Source organism: Hyla sarda, chromosome 1 (genome assembly GCF_029499605.1).
Source record: "Hyla sarda isolate aHylSar1 chromosome 1, aHylSar1.hap1, whole genome shotgun sequence".
Classification (NCBI taxonomy): Eukaryota; Metazoa; Chordata; class Amphibia; order Anura; family Hylidae; genus Hyla; species Hyla sarda.
Genome location: NC_079189.1, coordinates 552,502,450 through 552,522,350, shown reverse-complemented (window position 1 = coordinate 552,522,350; position 19,901 = coordinate 552,502,450).

The window sequence follows — 19,901 nt, the reverse complement described above, 5'->3', positions numbered from 1 at the left end:
TGATTTGATGCCCGCCTTGGCAAGAATGGTGGCACGTGTCATATGAGCCAGACAAGATGACATCAGGGGGAGATGGAGTACTGTGATAACTTGGCTGTGTTGTCAGACAATGTCATTGATGAACTGGAGGTAAATGGGAGCTATATTTAGTATAGGTGCCTTAGAGTTGTCTGAGAATGTTTTTCCATGTATCTAGGACATCTATTTTTAGAATGTTCAAGGTTATATCATAAATGTAAATCTGGATATTACTATACTCCCTTAAGTGAGTGGTTAACTTTACACAGATTTAATTCCTATTGAAATATATTGCCTCCAGCTTCATATATGTATTACATCCAGTGCAAAGATATGAAAAATAGTCAAGTGCGAGGCAAACCTATAATATTACAAGTGGAAGTCATCAAATAAATGGAAATTCAGTCTTTTAACTTTTTAACCACTAAGGGCCATGATTTAAGCTATGTAGTTTACATGTGGCCTCATCCTAGTGAGGGTGCCGTCACATATTGTGGTTTCCTTGTGGCAGTTTGCTTGGGCGTCTTTCCATGTTATTTCACAAGACCCTGGAAAGGCCCAATAGACTCATTCTTAATTTCCATTTAGATTTATATACTGAGATGGGGTTCTAATGGACACATGCACGTCAATGGCGCTACAATATACAGTGACCCCCCCGACCTACGATGGCCCCGACATACGATCATTTCAACATATGATGGCCTCTCAGAGGCCATTGCATGTTGAAGGCAGCATCAACAAACGATGCTTTTGTATTTCGGGGCCATCGCATAAACGGCTATCCGGCAGCACAGACTGCTTCAGGTGCCACCGGATAGCCGTTTACGGTGCCCTGTGTGGTCCGCTGATGATCACTTACCTGTCCTCAGGGCTCCGGCGCATCCTCTTAGGGATCCCCTGCATCGTCGGCGCTTTCCATCGTCATCATCACGTCGCTGCGCACACCGTCCCGTCATCCAATAGAAGCGGCGTGCGTAGCGATGTGATGGCGGCGACGGAGAGCGAGGATGCCGGAGAAGCAGAGGCCTTGCCGGAGCGTCGGGGACACCCCGGGGACGCGGCGACAGCAATGGAAGGCGATATCTAGGGCAGCAGTGACAAGCGGTGAATGTCCGGAGCGGCGGGGACAGGTGAGTATAACCTCCAATACCAGTGGTCTTCAACCTGCGGACCTCCAGATGTTGCAAAACTACAACTCCCAGCATGCCCGGACAGCCGTTGGCTGTCCGGGCATGCTGGGTGTTGTAGTTTTGCAACATCTGGAGGTCCGCAGGTTGTAGACCACTGTCCTATACTTTACATTGCACGGATCCCTCAACATACGATGGTTTCAACAAACGATGGTCCATTTGGAACGGATTACCATCGTATGTTGAGGGATCACTGTACAGTAGTCCTGTCTAACCTGGACAGTGCTCCTTGTCAGTTTCATCCCGCTGATCCACCAATGCATATGGTTTGCATATGTGACTACACCACATTGGTTTGATTGTACTGCCGCCTATAAAGGTTATTTGCCAGACAGATTGTGTTGTAATGAAATCTAAGTATTATTGATGCTATTTTCTATGTCTTATTATGGTTATTTATTACTTACTATACAGACTAAGGAAGGCCATGAATATAAGTTTGTCTGATATAACTGACTGGATAAATGGATGCACATTCTCAAAAATGTGTGCGGATAAGTTCTGGCATTATGTCTATCGATAAAAAAAATGTAAACGCTGGAAAAAAACATACTGAAGCTCAAAAAAGTTTGCTTACAAATAAGTAGAGACCTATCAAAGGATTTTTAGGGGTTTCATATCAACTGGCTCCAGAAAGTTAAAAAGATTTGTAAATTACTTCTATTAAAAAATCTTAATCCTTCCAGTATTTATTAGTTGCTGTGTGCTGCAGAGAAAGTTGTGTAGTTCTTTCCAGTCTGACCACAGTGCTCTCTGCTGACACCTCTGTCCATGTCAGGAACTGTCCAGAGTAGGAACATAGAAAACCTCTCCTGTTCCGGACAGTTCCTGACATGGACAGAGGTGTCAGCAAAGAGCACTGTGGTCAGACTGAAAAGAACAACTCCACTTTCTCTGTAGCTGCAGCTGGTAAGTACTGGAAGGATTGTGATTTTTTTAAAATAGAAGTAATATACACATCTTTTTAACTTTCTGGCACCAGTTGATTTAAAAAAAAAAAATTTTCACCGGAGTACCCCTTTAAGGGTATGTTCACATGCTGCAGATTTGCTGTAGACATTTGCATAAAATGTGCAGTGTTTCTGCACCAAAATAAATCTATGAGAGGTGATTTAAGGTTTTCACACAGGTTTTTTTCTGGCATTTTTTGGATTACTGCCATTGCAGTTTTTGAGCCAAAGCCAGAAGTGTATTCAAAAGAAATGGATAAAGTCTGCGACATAAAACCTACAGTATAAAATCTGCAGCATAAAATTCTGCAGCATACCCTACATTTGTGGGGGAAAAAAATGTCATACTATTTTATTTCTCTCCACAGATATCATTGCTTGAGGATATGTATTGAAAAGACTCTGAGGACAATTTGTGAAAATTTGTGCAACAGTTTTTTCCAATTTTGCATTGCTTTTATTAATTTTTTAGGTCTATGGTTTATAATGAAGGTCATTACTGAAACATGTCAGGCAGGGGTCAAGTCCTGGAGAAAAAAAAGTGTGGAACTCATTCAAGATTTCTAATACATTCTAATGCACTTTATAGTAAAAATGATATGCCATCTTTATTCTGTGGGTCAATATGAATAAAATGATACCCATGTCTATATGCTTTTCTATTATCGTACTGCTTTAAAAAGTCAAGCATTTTTTTTTTTATTGTATTCTGACCCCTATAACTTTTTTAATTTTCCCTATACGGGGCTGTATGTGGGCTCATTTGTTGTGCCATGATCTGTAGCGTTCATCAGTACCCCTATTGCACATAAGAGACTTTTTGATCACTTTTATATTCAATTTATTCTGGGTTGTGATGTGGACATTGGCATTATTTTACATTTACACCGTTCACTATATGGGATCATAAACACTATGGCCCAGATTTATCAAAGAATGTCTATGGTAGAGTTATTTTCCCACGTTTATTTGGGTGGTGGGTTTGACTAGCGTGCATCTTATTTATCAAGAAGGTGCAGCAGGATGATGAATTCTGCGCAGCTCTGCTGTAGTGGGAAAAGCTCTACCACATCCACTTTTTCTAGACACTTGTGATGGAGGGAAGTAGACGCTTTCCCGGGTCCAGTATTTGGCAGGTTAGGTTTTTACTTACTTTCACAGAGCTGCCGGGTCATTTTTACTTGCATTTTAGATGCTACAATCAAATTTGATTGCTGTGTCTAAGGGGTTAACCCCTTAAGGACCGGGGGGGTTTCCGTTTTTGCATTTTCGTTTTTTTGCTCCTTGCCTTTAAAAAATCATAACTCTTTCAATTTTGCACCTAAAAATCCATATGATGGCTTATTTTTTGCGCCACCAATTCTACTTTGTAATGACATCAGTCATTTTGCCCAAAAATCTACGGTGAAATGGAAAAAAAAATCATTGTGCGACAAATTTGAAAAAAACGCAGTTTTGTAACTTTTGGGGGCTTCCGTTTCTACGTAGTACATTTTTCGGTAAAAATGACACCTTATCTTTATTCTGTAGGTCCATACGATTAAAATGATACCCTACTTATATAGGTTTGATTTTGTCGGACTTCTGGAAAAAATCATAAGTACATGCAGGAAAATTAATACGTTTAAAATTGTCATATTCTGACCCCTATAACTTTTTTATTTTTCCGTGTATGGGGCGGTATGAGGGCTCATTTTTTGCGCCGTGATCTGAAGTTTTTATCGGTACCATTTTTGCATTGATAGGACTTATTGATCGCTTTTTATTCATTTTTAAATGATATAAAAAGTGACCAAAAATGCACTATTTTGGACTTTGGAATTTTTTTGCGCGCACGCCATTGACCGAGCGGTTAAATTTATGATATATTTTTATAATTCGGACATTTCTGCACGCGGTGATACCATATATGTTTATTTTTATTTTTATTTACACTGTGTTGTTTTTTTTAATTGGAAAAGGGGGGTGATTCAAACTCTTAATAGGGGAGGAGTTAAATGATCTTTATTCACTTTTTTTTTCACTTTTTTTTGCAGTGTTATGGGTCCCATAGGGACCTATAACACTGCACACACTGATCTTTCACATTGATCACTGGTTTCTCATAAGAAACCAGTGATCAACGATTCTGCCGCATGACTGCTCATGCCTGGATCTCAGGCACTGAGCAGTCATTCGGCGATCGGACAGCGAGGAGGCAGGTAGGGGCCCTCCTGCTGTCCTGTCAGCTGTTCGGGATGCCACGATTAGCCGCGGCTATCCTGAACAGCCCGACTGAGCTAGCCGGCAACTTTCACTTTCGCTTTTAACCGCGCGGCTCAGCTCTGAGCGTGCGGCTAAAGGGTTAATAGTGTGCGCCGCCGCGATCAGCGCTGTGCGCTATTAGAGGCGGGTCCCGGCTTCACTATGACGCCGGGCCCGCCGTGATATGACGCGGGGTTACTGTGTAACCCCGCGTTATATCAGGAGAGCAGGACCAAGGACGTACCGGTATGTCCTTGGTCCTTAAGGGGTTAAAGCCGGGCATTACCGTGATCGGTGATGTCTGGCATTAGAGATGGGTCCTGGTGGCAGATAGCAGCCAGGACCACCCAGCTATGACCCGCGCTCAGCTCCTGAGGGCGTATCATAGAAGGGGAGTGGGACACTGTCGTCCACAAGAGGTTAAAGGTAGAATTATGGAAGGTAGAAATTATTCTCACTCCTACTGGTAGGTGGTGTAGCTTTGCGCCTAAAGAAGTACCTTTGTGCACAAAATAGCGACTTTTGACAAAATGATAAATACGTGACCACTGCATGGTCAAAAAGAAAAAGTTGAAAAGAGTGAAACGGTCTATATCAAAAGAAGCATAAAAGTCACTAAATATGCTGCTTGCGCCTCAATGGCGCCAAAACATAGACAAAAAAAATGCTCTAAAAGCAATGATAAATATCCCCCTAAATTGTAATAGTTTGGATATTTTCACATGCAGTAATATAAAATATGCAGGGTTTTTAATTTCTTATTATTTAAAAAATAGAAAAAGGGAATGATTTAAGTCTTTATTAGGTCCCCCATAGGGAACTTTTACATGCAATCTTCAGACTGCTTACACGGAGTTTGCCGTTGCATAGAATTACTCAGTGTTATTGGTGATCTGCTAGTAGAGTCTGGCTCAGCAGGCTCTATCAGCAGATTGCAGCTGGGACCCACATGGAGCAGGTGAGAGGACCTCCGACAGGGGAGCAAACTGATTGGACCCCAGCATACATGTTACGGCGTAGCCAATCAGTTTAGGGGGACAGTGATTGCTGCACTTAATGAAGGAGAACTGCAAGAACACCCTTCTCTGTCATTGACTGTAAGTGCGCGGCTGCTGACAGCTCCTGCACTCGCTCCATAGTTGTCTGCTGCTCAGGGTGTAAGTGTACTTCCTGGTGCATTAAGTACCAGGGCACCAAGATGTATATTTACCTCCAATGGGGGAGATTTATTATATCCTGTGCAGAGGATAAGTTGACCAGTTGCTCATAGCAACAGTTCACTTCTTTATTTTTTAAAAAGGGCTCTGAAAAATGAAAAAAGCAATCTAATTGGTTGCTATGGGCTGACACTTTTCCTCTGCACAGGTCTTTATATGTTCTTAAGGGGTTATCTTTCTTATAATACACTGTAACAAAACCCTATCATCCTGATAACATACTGTAAAAAATATCCTCATGTAATCCCCTTACTACTGGGGTGACACACTGTAAAAAACCTCCTCCTCATGTAATCTCCTTACTACTGGGGTGACACCCTGTAACAAACCTCCTCCTCATGTAATCTCCTTACTACTGGGATGACACACTGTAACAAACCAACTCCTCATGTAATACATTTTAAAGTGGTAGGGTACCCCCACTGTGTGGTCCAAGATAGCTAAGTATAAATAATGCCAATTACAATCTAGCACCTACATGGTAAAGATGTATGCTTATGAGGGGATATTTATGTGTTATTATAGTTACCTTCTGGATTATCCTAGAGTCTCCCATAATAGGGAGGAGAGCAGGCAAATCCTCCGCAAAGCGCTGTTGGCAGCCACCACTAGGGGGGGATAGTATCATACATATTTCAATTAATTCCATCAGAGTAAACTCAAATGCTGAATTTTAACGGAAGGGGGAGGAGGGGGGTGTCCAAAAGACAAATGGATGGATAGATGGTTGGATGGTTCTTTAACAGATTCATAGTAGATAGATGGGAGGATTCATAGGTGAGTGGATTGAGAAAAGACAATAATGTGTCTGACCAACCATAGCATATCATAGGCCCAGATTTATCAAACTGTGTGAAAGAAAAAATAGTGTGATTTTTCCACAGCAACCAATCACAGCTCAGCTTTCACTTTACCACAGCTCATTAGCTGAGCTGTGATTGGTTGCTGGTGAAAAACCACTCTATTTTTTAGTTTGATAAATCTAGGCCTATTTCTTAAGGATCTTAATAGTAACTATAATTGTCAGTAGCAAAATATGATGACTGAATGGACACATGGTGGATAAATGGCTAAATTGACTTCATTCATGATAAGACTACTAAGCCAGGTGTGAATGTGGTGGTATAGTGGTATAATGGTGGCATACTCTGGGTAGGTATAGTAAATAAATAGATTTGGATACATTTGGATGAATGGATGGATGGATATTTGACTCCTGGTTGCATAATATATGGATACATAAATTGGTGGGTACTGGGTAGATAGATAGATAGATGTCATAAAGTGGATGGATGGATAGAGAGATTGAGTCATGGTTATAGATCAGATGGATGGATGGAAGGAAGAATGGAGTCAGGCTGGATGGGTGGGTGGATGGATGGATGGGTGGGTGGATGGATGGATGGGTGAAATGACTTATGGTTGGTAGAGGGGTGAACTGATTAATGTGAGGCAATCAAAAAGGGTGGGTCATAAAGATGGGTACATCCGAGGTAGAGGGCATTAATCACAGTGAGTGGAGATATGGAATGATAGAATGGTAAATGGATGAGCAGATGGATAAATAAATGTACACAAATGGATAAAATAGAAGATGAATGATCCCTACAAAGGGACATGCTACATTCTAAAGGTATTACGTTCACTGGTAGTAATTCCTTGCCAAAGTCTGCCATCCTTACAGTTGCCCATTTCTCCTGCTTCCAACACCTTTACTTCAAGAACTGACATCCCACTGGTGACAGCTACTATTATTCCAGGTAACTCACTTCACCTGTCAGTGGTTTTAACCCCTTAAGGACCCAGGTTTTTTCCGTTTTTTCATTTTCAATTTTTCCTCCTTAACAAAATCATAACTCTTTAAAATTTTCACCTAAAATTCTATATGCTGGCTTATTTTTTGCATCACTAATTCTACTTTGTAATGACATCAGTCATTTTACCCAAAAATCTACGGTGAAACGGGCAAAAAAATCAATGTGCGACAAAATTGATGAAAAAACACTATTTTGTACGTTTTGGGGGCTTCCGTTTTTACGCAGTACATTTTTCGGCAAAAATGATACCTTATCTTTATTCTGTAGGTCCATACGGTTAAAACGATACCCTACCTGTATAGGTTTGATTTTGTATCACTTCAGAAAAAAATCATGAATACATGCAGGAAAATTTATACGTTTAAAATGGTCATCTTCTGACCCCTATAACTTTTTTATTTTTCTGTGTTCAGGAAGCTATAAGGGCTCATTTTTTGCACCGTGGTCTGAAGTTTTTAGCGGTACCATTTTTGTTCAGATCAGACTTTTTGATCACTTTTTATTCACTTTTTTGTGGTATAAAAAGTGATCAAAAATGCACTATTTTGGACTTTGGAATTTTTTTGCGCGTACGCCATTGAACGTGTGGTTTAAAAAGGGGTATATTTTTATAATTCAGACATTTCTGCAGGTGGTGATACCACATATGTTTATTTTTATTTACACTGTGTTTTTTTTATTCTTGGAAATGCCGGGTGATTCAAACTTTTATTAGGGGAAGGGATAATTGAAAGGGTTAATGATTTTTTACACTTTTTTTATGGAATATTATAGCTCCTATAGGGGGCTATAACATTGCATGTACTGATCTTTTACACTGATTGATCATCTCCATAGGAATGGATCAATCAGTGTTTTCGGCGACTGAATGCTCAAGCCTGGATCTCAGGCTTGAAGCATTCAATCGGAGATCGGACTGCAGGAAGGAAGGTGAGAGACCTTCCTCCTGAAGTACAGCTGTTCGGGATGCCGTGATTATACCATGGCGATCCCCAACAGCTCCCTGAGCTAACCGGCAACTTTCACTTTCGTTTTTAGTCGCGATCAGTGCCGCGCGCTATTAGAGGCGGGTCCCAGCTTCACTATGACACCGGGCCCGCAGCGATATGATGCGGGGTCACCGTGTGACCCCGCGTTATATCGCAGGACTGGGACCCAGGACGTACCCATACGTCCTGGGTCCTTAAGGGGTTAATGGTATGGTTGAGTGTGTGTGTGTGTATATGAGTGTGTATGTATATGTGTGTGTGTATGTATATGTATATGAGTGTGTATGTATATGTGTGTGTGTGTATGTATATGAGTGTGTATGTACAGTGGGGATCAAAAATTTGGGCACCCCAGGTAAAAATTTGTATTAATGCGCATAAAGAAGCCAAGGAAAGATGGAAAAATCTCCAAAAGGCATCAAATTACAGATTAGACATTCTTATAATATGTCAACAAAAGTTAGATTTTATTTCCATCATTTACACTTTTAAAATAACAGAAAACAAGAAAAAAATGGCATCTGCAAAAGTTTGGGCACCCTGCAGAATTTATAGCATGCACTGCCCCCTTTGCAAAGCTGAGACCTGCCAGTGTCATGGATTGTTCTCAATCATCATCTGGGAAGATCAGGCGATGTCAATCTCAAAGGTTTTCTGACCTTGCCCCAACAATCAGCATCATGGGTTCTTCTAAGCTGTTGTCTAGAAATCTGAAACTGAAAATAGTTGATGCTCACAAAGCTGGAGAAGGCTATAAGAAGATAGCAAAACATTTTCAGATGTCAGTCATCAGAAGAAAACCTCTTCTGCGTCCTCACCACAAAAATCAGCATTTGAACTTTCCAAATTAACATATAGACAAGCCTGATGCATTTTGGAAACAAGTTCTGAGGACCGATGAGGTTAAAATTAAACTTTTTGGCCGGAATGAGCAGAGGTTTGGAGAAGAAGGGGAACAGAATTTAATGAAAAGAACCTATGTCCAACTGTTGTATTGCAGCCAGTAGCCAAGAGAACATCTCATGAGTAGAAGGAAAAATGGATTCAATAAAATTTCAGCAAATTTTGAATGCTAACTTGATGCCATCTGTGAAAAAGCTGAAGTTAAAGAGAGGATGGCTTCTACAAATGGATAAACACACCTCGAAATCCACGGGGGATTACATCAAGAGGCGTAAACTGAAGGTTTTGCCATGGCCTTCACAATCTCTTGACCTCAACATAATTGAAAATCTATGTATAGACCTTAAAAGAGCAGTGCGTGACAGACAGCCCAGAAATCTCAAAGAACTGGAAGACTTTTGTAAGGAAGAATGGGCAAAGAGACCTCAAACAAGAATTGAAAGACTCTTGGCTGGCTACAAAAAAACGTTTACAAGCTGTGATACTTGCCAAAGGGGGCAGTACAAGATATTAACTCTGCAGGGTGCGCAAACTTTTGATCCCCACTGTATATGTGTGTATGTGTATGTATATGTGTATGTGTGTCTGTATATGTGTGTGAGTATTTATATAAGTGTGTATGTATATGTGTGTGTATGTATATGTGTGTGTGAGTATATATAAAAGTGTGTATGTATATGTGTGTGTGAATGTGTATATAAGTGTTTATGTATATATGTGTGTGTGTGTATATACATATATGTGTATATATGTGTGTGTGTGTGTGTTTATGTATATGTGTGTGTATGTGTGTAAATTCAAAAAATGATGCTAATTGTTTTTTTTACAGCGCTTATGTCTGGAGAAAAGTTTAGAGGAAAGTGAAGGGAGGTAATGAGGCGGGGGCTTCGCTTTATTTCATGTAATTCTTCCTTTCCGTCCGCCCCACACAATTGTTGGGAAAGTGTGTATAATTTTCCGAATCTGAGTATGTAGAGATGTATGGAGCCACTTTCCTTTGTAATGACAAAACAGGTTTAACACTTGGATTAATGTGACTAATCAGGGACAATGACAGCATGCGTTTAGCAATGTTATAAAGCAGGTGGCGGAGTGAAGCGATTGATGTTCTTGTATTGACCTTGTAGTGATGATATTGGTGGTGGTTATATGGCATCACATAACTTCTCACTTCCAGGAACTTTCACAACATGACCATGAGATTCGTTTGATGAACACAAAAAAATGCAATGATTGACATAGCAAATAAGGTAAAGGAGTCATTAAAGGGGCCTGGGATTTATTTGGGGAGGATGTTTTGGTGCAGAGAAGGAGAAACAATTCTTCTTATCCACAATGCCCTGCCAATGACCTCTACCCTGACCTGCAGGGGCCACTCTCTCATGGGGGCGAGAGGCAATGCAGACTGCACTCACTCACCAATGGTGCAAACCCTTTAATTACGTGTGTGCTAGTTTTATGATGTGACGGTGGGCTACTGTCCACTGGGAACCAGCTTAGGCCACAAATTACATTTCATATGGGACAGAATGGAGGAACTTGGGTGAAAGGGCAGTGCTTTTTTGCAATAAGTCACCCATATTGCACCCGGTGTGTTTTTATGAATGAAATGAGTACAGGAACAGAGTGTGTGAGACGTTCCAGACCTCTGACCCCTTCACATTACATGGCTGCTCACTCACTTCCGAACTACTCAGGGATGGAGTGCCACCAGACAAACTATAGCTGCAAAATACTGAGCAACTGGTGGCAATGTCACAATGTGTCAAGAAAGAACAGGAGAAAGAAAGGAGATGAGGAGAGAGTGAGAGAAAAAGAAGGTAGGGAATGGGATAAGAGAAAGAGAAAGACAGCAGAAATGAGAGAGGAGGAGAAAGAGAAGGAAGAAGAGATAGAGAAAGAAAGAGAAAGAAAGAAAGAAAGAAAGAAAGAAAGAAAGAAAAACAGACAGATAGAGGGAAAAGTAGTTAAGGAAGGAGAAAGAAAAAAGATAGAAAGAAGAGAAAAAGAGATGGAGGTAGAAAGAGACAGAAGAGAGGAAAATACAAGGCAGGAGGAAATGAGAAGACTATAAGAAAGAAAGGGAGGAAGGAATGAGCAAAGGAAAGGAAAGTGGGAGACAGTGAGGAATAAAAGATGGAAGGAAACATCAGACTGAGGGTTCGAAAAAAAAAAACAAGGAACAACATGGAAAGAGAAAAGGAAAGAGATAGAGGGAAATAGATGTATAGAGAATAAAGAATGAAACAAGATGGAAGAAAGAAAGAAACAAAGAAAGAAGACTGAGGAAAAGAGAAACAAAAATTAAGCAAAAACAAAGAGGTAGAGAGACGGAAATGGAAGAGAGAAATAATAATTACAGAAATAGGATAATAGAAAAGATGAAGGTAGAGAAATAAAGACTAACTGAGGATGATGGACAAAAGAAAGGAGGGAAGATAGAACATTAGGTAAATAGACAAATTTAAGAGAGTAAGAAGAGAGAAAAAAAGTGAAAGATATAGAAATGGAGGAAAACATAGAGGGAGACAGAAAGAATGATAAAGGTGAAATATAGAGATAAAAGGATGACAGGAAAAACAGAAAGACTAAGGGGGGGAGAAGAAGAGGGGAGACAGCAAGATAAATAACTGGGGAATCCATAGAATAAGAGACTGTGAAGAAAGAGGGAGAGAAGATGGACCCTAGAGAATGGGGCCCACATAGTTCTGCAATGTGTGAGATAGTGAAGGACTCCCACATCCTCAGACTCACATACTGGACTCAGCTTCTAGGAGAGAAGAAGGAAATCTACATTCTCCAGGGGGAAGAGGAGACATTGCATGAAGTTATTATCTCACCCTGGTCATAGCCCTGGAATCCCTTATACAACTGCCATCTGTAATGTAAGAGGAAGGAAAAGACAGGAGAAAGATTACAAATGGGATAGAAATATAGATGGAAATAAAGATAGAAACACAGAGGGAGATATAATAAATGAAAGAAATTAGGTAAAAGTAGAGAAGAGACGGAAAGGAAGGACAGATGTAGAGAAATAGGGGAAGAAAAGAAGAAAGTGAAAAGAGATACATAGGGAGAAATATGTACATAGGGGATGATAGATAGATATGAGATAGATATATAGATGATAGATAGATAGATATGAGATAGATATATAGATGATAGATAGATAGATATATAGATAGATAGATAGATAGATGATTGATAGATAGATAGATAGATAGATAGATAGATATGAGATAGATATGAGATAGATAGATGATAGATAGATAGGTAGATATGAGATAGAAAGATAGATAGATAGATAGATAGATATGAGATAGATAGATAGATAGATAGATATGAGATAGATAGATAGATAGATAGATATGAAATAGATAGATAGATATGAGATAGATAGATATGAGATAGATAGATATGAGATAGATAGATAGATGATAGATAGATAGGTAGATATGAGATAGATAGATAGATAGATAGATAGATATGAGATAGATAGAGAGAGAGAGAAAGAGAGAGAGAGATAGATAGATAGATAGATAGATAGATAGATAGGAGATAAATAAGTATTCATCCAGAAGCATCTCTCTGTGATGTTTCAGCAGCATCACACATTTGAAGTCTTGAATATGGCTGCTGTGTGAGGTGGCTGAAACGTTGCCTATGGAAGAACTTTTGGAGGAATAAAGTTCTACATTGATTTTGACCTCACTGTGCTGTGCAGCTCTGATCCATTTCCTATACAACTGGTAAACCTGTAAATGGGGTTTTTACACCTGCTTACTCCCACGACAGATAGATAGATAGATAGATAGATAGATAGATAGATAGATAGATAGATAGATAGACAGATAGATAGATAGATAGATAAAAAAAAAATGTAGAAAAGCAGCACAACCAAATACAAATAAAAGAAAGTGCCTGCAAAAGGATCTCACTGCAGCACACAGTCCATAGTAAAGTGCAAAAAAATGTGTTTATTTCATGGCAAAAAAAACAAGTGTTCCAAAAAAGCAACGTTTCAACCGGCTCATCCGGCCATTATGAAGCAGTGCACAAATGTGATCAAACCATACATATATAGGGGTACCAATCAAGTACCAATTGTGAATAAATCAAACATTATACATTCATAAAATTACATAAAGTGCATATAATTCATCATATTACAGTACAGTGTTATATAGTTGCAATAATAAAGTGCCCTAGTGCATAATCATAGTGCAATCAATCCTGAGATTGATAGATAGATAGATAGATATGAGATAGATAGAAAGTTAGATAGATAGATATGAGATAGATATATAGATATGAGATAGATAGATAGATAGATAGATAGATAGATATGAGAGAGATAGATAGATATCGAAATAAAAGCAGTGGCAATCCAAGTAGGTGAAAAAGGTGTTGTCTTTATTCACTCCATAGTGAGCTACGTTTCGGCAGCCTCATTATCAAGCCACGTGAGGTGGCCGAAATGTCGCTGTACACTTTGGTGATAATAAAGCCACCATTCACCTTACTTCTTGGAGTGCTGCCGTATTTTCTACTTGCTGTATCGTGAGGGACCCATAACCGGGGTCTAACTACAGCTTGCACCCACCTACAAACTGTTGAGTGCTGCTCCATTTGTTGCTTTGTCTATTTGTAGATAGATAGATAGATAGATAGATAGATAGATAGATAGATATGAGATAGATAGATAGATATGAGATAGATAGATAGATATGAGATAGATATGAAATAGATAGATAGATAGGAGATAGATAGATAGATAGATAGATATGAGATAGATAGATATGAGATATAGAGAGAGGAGATAGATAGATAGATAGATAGATAGATAGATATGAGATAGATAGATAGAACGATATGAGATAGATATGAGATAGATAGATATGACATAGATAGATAGATAGATATGAGATAGATAGATATGAGATAGATAGATATGAGATAGATAGAACGATATGAGATAGATAGATATGAGATAGATAGATAGATAGATAGATAGATATGAGATAGACAGACATGAGATAGATAGATATGAGATAGAAAGATAGATATGAGATAGACAGACATGAGATAGATAGATATGAGATTGATTGATATGAGATACATAGATATGAGATAGATAGATAGATATGAGATAGATAGAACGATATGAGATAGATAGATAGATATGAGATAGATATGAGATAGATAGATATGAGATAGATAGATAGATAGATATGAGATAGATAGATATATATGAGATAGATAGATATGAGATAGATAGATATGAGATAGATATGAGATAGATAGATATGAGATAGATATGAGATAGATAGATATGAGATAGATATGAGATAGATATGAGATAGATAGATATGAGATAGATAGACTGCGCAGCCTCTTCCCTATACACACGCCGTTCTGGCGTGTGATCGCCATGTTTACAGCATATACAGGTGAGCGCCCGCCGCTATTCCTTGTCCTCCAGGTGATATTAATGTATTTATATTTGTAATCAAGCTATGTATGTGGTTTTTACCACTTGTTTTTAACAACTCTTTTATTATAAACACTGTATTAATTTGACAATACGTGTATTGTCCCTATGTTTTACATTGTTATGCACTTGCACTTATGGATTGTCTGTTTTTACTACGTTTATTTTAATTAATTTCTGACACTGATTTGTATTGATTGTAATTAGATACCATATATATACCTCTTGTGTTCAGTCACTCTGTATGCTTGAAAAAGGCTGCACCGGCAGCTGAAACGTTGCATCTGTATTTTTAATAGATTAAAGCTACCACTATTTTTTCCCCTATTTTGTGTGCTGCAGCCGCTTTTTGTTCTCTAGATAGACAGACAGATATGTGATAGAGATTAGATAGATAGATATAGGATAGATATGAGATAGATAGATAGATAGATAGATATTAGATAGATAGATAGATAGATATAGGATAGATATGAGATAGATAGATAGATAGATAGATAGATAGATAGATAGATAGATAGATAGATATGAGATAGATAGATAGATAGATATGAGATAGACAGATATGAGATAGATAGATAAATAGATAGATAGATAGATAGATAGATAGATATAGGATAGATATGAGATAGATAGGTAGATAGATAGATAGATATGAGATAGATAGATAGATAGATAGATAGATAGATATAGGATAGATATGAGATAGATAGATAGATATGAGATAGATAGATAGATAGATAGATAGATAGATAGATATGAGATAGATAGATAGATATTAGATAGATAGATAGATAGATAGATATAGGATAGATATGAGATAGATAGATAGATAGATAGATAGATATGAGATAGATAGATATGAGATAGACAGATATGAGATAGATAGATAAATAGATAGATAGATAGATAGATATGAGATAGATATAAGATAGATAGATATGAGATAGATAGATAGATAGATAGATAGATGTTACGCCGAGCGCTCCGGGTCCCCGCTCCTCCCCGGAGCGCTCGCTACACTTCCCTCACTGCAGCGCCCCGGTCGGTTCCACGGACCCGGGGCGCTGCGTTACCACCTCCGGCCGGGATGCGATTCGCGATGCGGGTAGCGCCCGCTCGCGATGCGCACCCCGGCTCCCGTACCTTACTCGCTCCCCGTCAGTTCTGTCCCGGCGCGCGCGGCCCCGCTCCCTAGGGCGCGCGCGCGCCGGGTCTTTGCGATTTAAAGGGCCACTGCACCGCTGATTGGTGCAGTGGTTCCAATTAGTGTTTACACCTGTGCACTTCCCTATATCACCTCACTTCCCCTTCACTCCCTCGCCGGATCTTGTTGCCCTAGTGCCAGTGAAAGCGTTCCTTGTGTGTTCCTTGCCTGTGATTCCAGACCTTCTGCCGTTGCCCCTGACTACGATCCTTGCTGCCTGCCCCGACCTTCTGCTACGTCCGACCTTGCTTCTGTCTACTCCCTTGTACCGCGCCTATCTTCAGCAGCCAGAGAGGTTGAGCCGTTGCTAGGGGATACGACCTGGTCACTACCGCCGCAGCAAGACCATCCCGCTTTGCGGCGGGCTCTGGTGAAAACCAGTAGTGACTTAGAACCGATCCTCTAGCACGGTCCACGCCAATCCCTCTCTGGCACAGAGGATCCACAACCTGCCAGCCGGCATCGTGACAGTAGATCCGGCCATGGATCCCGCTGAAGTTCCTCTGCCAGTTGTCGCTGACCTCACCACGGTGGTCGCCCAGCAGTCACAACAGATTGCGCAACAAGGCCAACAGCTGTCTCAACTGACTGTTATGCTACAACAGTTACTACCACAGCTCCAGCAATCATCTCCTCCGCCAGCTCCTGTACCTCCTCCGCAGCGAGTGGCCGCTTCTGGAATACGACTATCCTTGCCGGATAAATTTGATGGGGACTCTAAGTTTTGCCGTGGCTTTCTTTCCCAATGTTCATTACACTTGGAGATGATGTCGGACCAGTTCCCCACTGTAAGGTCTAAGGTGGCTTTCGTAGTCAGCCTGCTGTCTGGAAAAGCCCTGGCTTGGGCCACACCGCTCTGGGACCGCAATGACCCCGTCACTGCCTCTGTACACTCCTTCTTCTCGGAAATTCGAAGTGTCTTTGAGGAACCTGCCCGAGCCTCTTCTGCTGAGACTGCCCTGTTGAACCTGGTCCAGGGTAATTCTTCCGTTGGCGAGTATGCCGTACAGTTCCGTACCCTTGCTTCAGAATTATCCTGGAATAATGAGGCACTCTGCGCGACCTTTAAAAAAGGCCTATCCAGCAACATTAAAGATGTTCTGGCCGCACGAGAAATCCCTGCTAACCTACATGAACTCATCCATCTTGCCACTCGCATTGACATGCGTTTTTCCGAACGGCGTCAGGAGCTCCGCCAGGATATGGACTCTGTTCGCACGAGGCGTTTCTTCTCCCCGGCTCCTCTCTCCTCTGGTCCCCTGCAATCTGTTCCTGTGCCTCCCGCCGTGGAGGCTATGCAGGTCGACCGGTCTCGCCTGACACCCCAAGAGAGGACACGACGCCGCATGGAGAATCTCTGCCTGTACTGTGCTAGTACCGAACACTTCCTGAAGGATTGTCCTATCCGTCCTCCCCGCCTGGAAAGACGTCCGCTGACTCCGCACAAAGGTGAGACAGTCCTTGATGTCTACTCTGCTTCTCCACGTCTTACTGTGCCTGTGCGGATGTCTGCCTCTGCCTTCTCCTTCTCTGCTGTGGCCTTCTTGGACTCTGGATCTGCAGGAAATTTCATCTTAGCCTCTCTCGTCAACAGGTTCAACATCCCGGTGACCAGTCTCGCCAGACCCCTCTACATCAATTGTGTAAACAATGAAAGATTGGACTGTACTATACGTTTCCGCACGGAGCCCCTTCTAATGTGCATCGGATCTCATCACGAGAGGATTGAACTGTTGGTCCTCCCCAATTGCACTTCTGAAATCCTTCTTGGACTTCCCTGGCTTCAACTCCATTCCCCAATCCTGGATTGGTCCACTGGGGAGATCAAGAGTTGGGGGCCCTCTTGTTCCAAGGACTGCTTAAAACCGGTTCCCAGTAAACCTTGCCGTGTCCCTGTGCTTCCTCATGTAACCGGTCTCCCTAAGGCCTATATGGACTTTGCGGACGTTTTTTGCAAAAAACAAGCTGAGACTCTACCTCCTCACAGGCCTTATGATTGTCCCATTGACCTCCTCCCGGGCACTACTCCACCCCGGGGCAGAATCTATCCTCTGTCCGTCCCAGAGACTCTTGCCATGTCTGAATACGTCCAAGAAAATTTAAAAAAGGGCTTTATCCGTAAATCCTCCTCTCCTGCCGGAGCCGGATTTTTCTTTGTGTCCAAAAAAGATGGCTCTCTACGTCCTTGCATTGACTACCGCGGTCTTAATAAAATCACGGTTAAGAACCGCTACCCCCTACCCCTCATCTCTGAACTCTTTGATCGTCTCCAAGGTGCCCATATTTTTACCAAACTGGACTTAAGAGGTGCTTATAATCTCATCCGCATCAGAGAGGGGGATGAATGGAAAACGGCATTTAACACCAGAGATGGACACTTTGAGTATCTGGTCATGCCCTTTGGTCTATGCAACGCCCCTGCCGTCTTCCAAGACTTTGTTAATGAAATTTTTCGTGATCTACTATACTCCTGTGTTGTTGTATATCTGGACGATATCCTGATTTTTTCTGCCAATCTTGAAGAACACCGCCAGCATGTCCGTATGGTTCTTCAGAGACTTCGTGATAATCAACTCTATGCCAAAATAGAGAAATGTCTGTTTGAATGCCAATCTCTTCCTTTTCTAGGATACTTGGTCTCTGGCCAGGGACTACAAATGGACCCAGATAAACTCTCTGCCGTCTTAGATTGGCCACGCCCCTCCGGACTCCGTGCCATCCAACGTTTTTTGGGGTTCGCCAATTATTACAGGCAATTTATTCCACATTTTTCTACCATTGTGGCTCCTATTGTGGCTTTAACAAAAAAAAATGCCGATCCCAAGTCTTGGCCTCCTCAAGCGGAAGACGCCTTTAAACGACTCAAGTCTGCCTTTTCTTCGGCTCCCGTGCTCTCCAGACCTGACCCATCTAAACCCTTCCTATTGGAGGTTGATGCCTCCTCAGTGGGAGCTGGAGCTGTCCTTCTACAAAAAAACTCTTCCGGGCATGCTGTTACTTGTGGTTTTTTTTCCAGGACCTTCTCTCCGGCGGAGAGGAACTACTCCATCGGGGATCGAGAGCTTCTAGCCATTAAATTAGCACTTGAGGAATGGAGGCATCTGCTGGAGGGATCAAGATTTCCAGTTATTATTTACACCGATCACAAGAACCTCTCCTACCTCCAGTCTGCCCAACGGCTGAATCCTCGTCAGGCCAGGTGGTCTCTGTTCTTTGCCCGATTTAATTTTGAAATTCACTTTCGGCCTGCTGATAAAAACATTAGGGCCGATGCTCTCTCTCGTTCCTCAGATGCCTCTGAAATTGAACTCTCTCCTCAACACATCATTCCTCCTGACTGCCTGATTTCCACTTCTCCAGCCTCCATCAGGCAAACTCCTCCAGGAAAGACCTTTGTTTCTCCACGCCAACGCCTTGGGATCCTCAAATGGGGTCACTCCTCCCATCTCGCAGGTCATGCGGGCATCAAGAAATCTGTGCAACTCATCTCTCGCTTCTATTGGTGGCCGACTCTAGAGACTGATGTGGTGGACTTTGTGCGAGCCTGCACTATCTGTGCCCGGGATAAGACTCCTCGCCAGAAGCCCGCTGGTTTTCTTCATCCTCTACCTGTCCCCGAACAACCTTGGTCTCTGATTGGTATGGATTTTATTACTGACTTACCCCCATCCCATGGCAACACTGTTATTTGGGTGGTCGTTGATCGATTCTCCAAAATGGCACATTTCATCCCTCTTCCTGGTCTTCCTTCAGCGCCTCAGTTGGCTAAACAATTTTTTGTACACATTTTTCGTCTTCACGGGTTGCCTACACAGATCGTCTCGGATAGAGGCGTCCAATTTGTGTCTAAATTCTGGAGGGCTCTCTGTAAA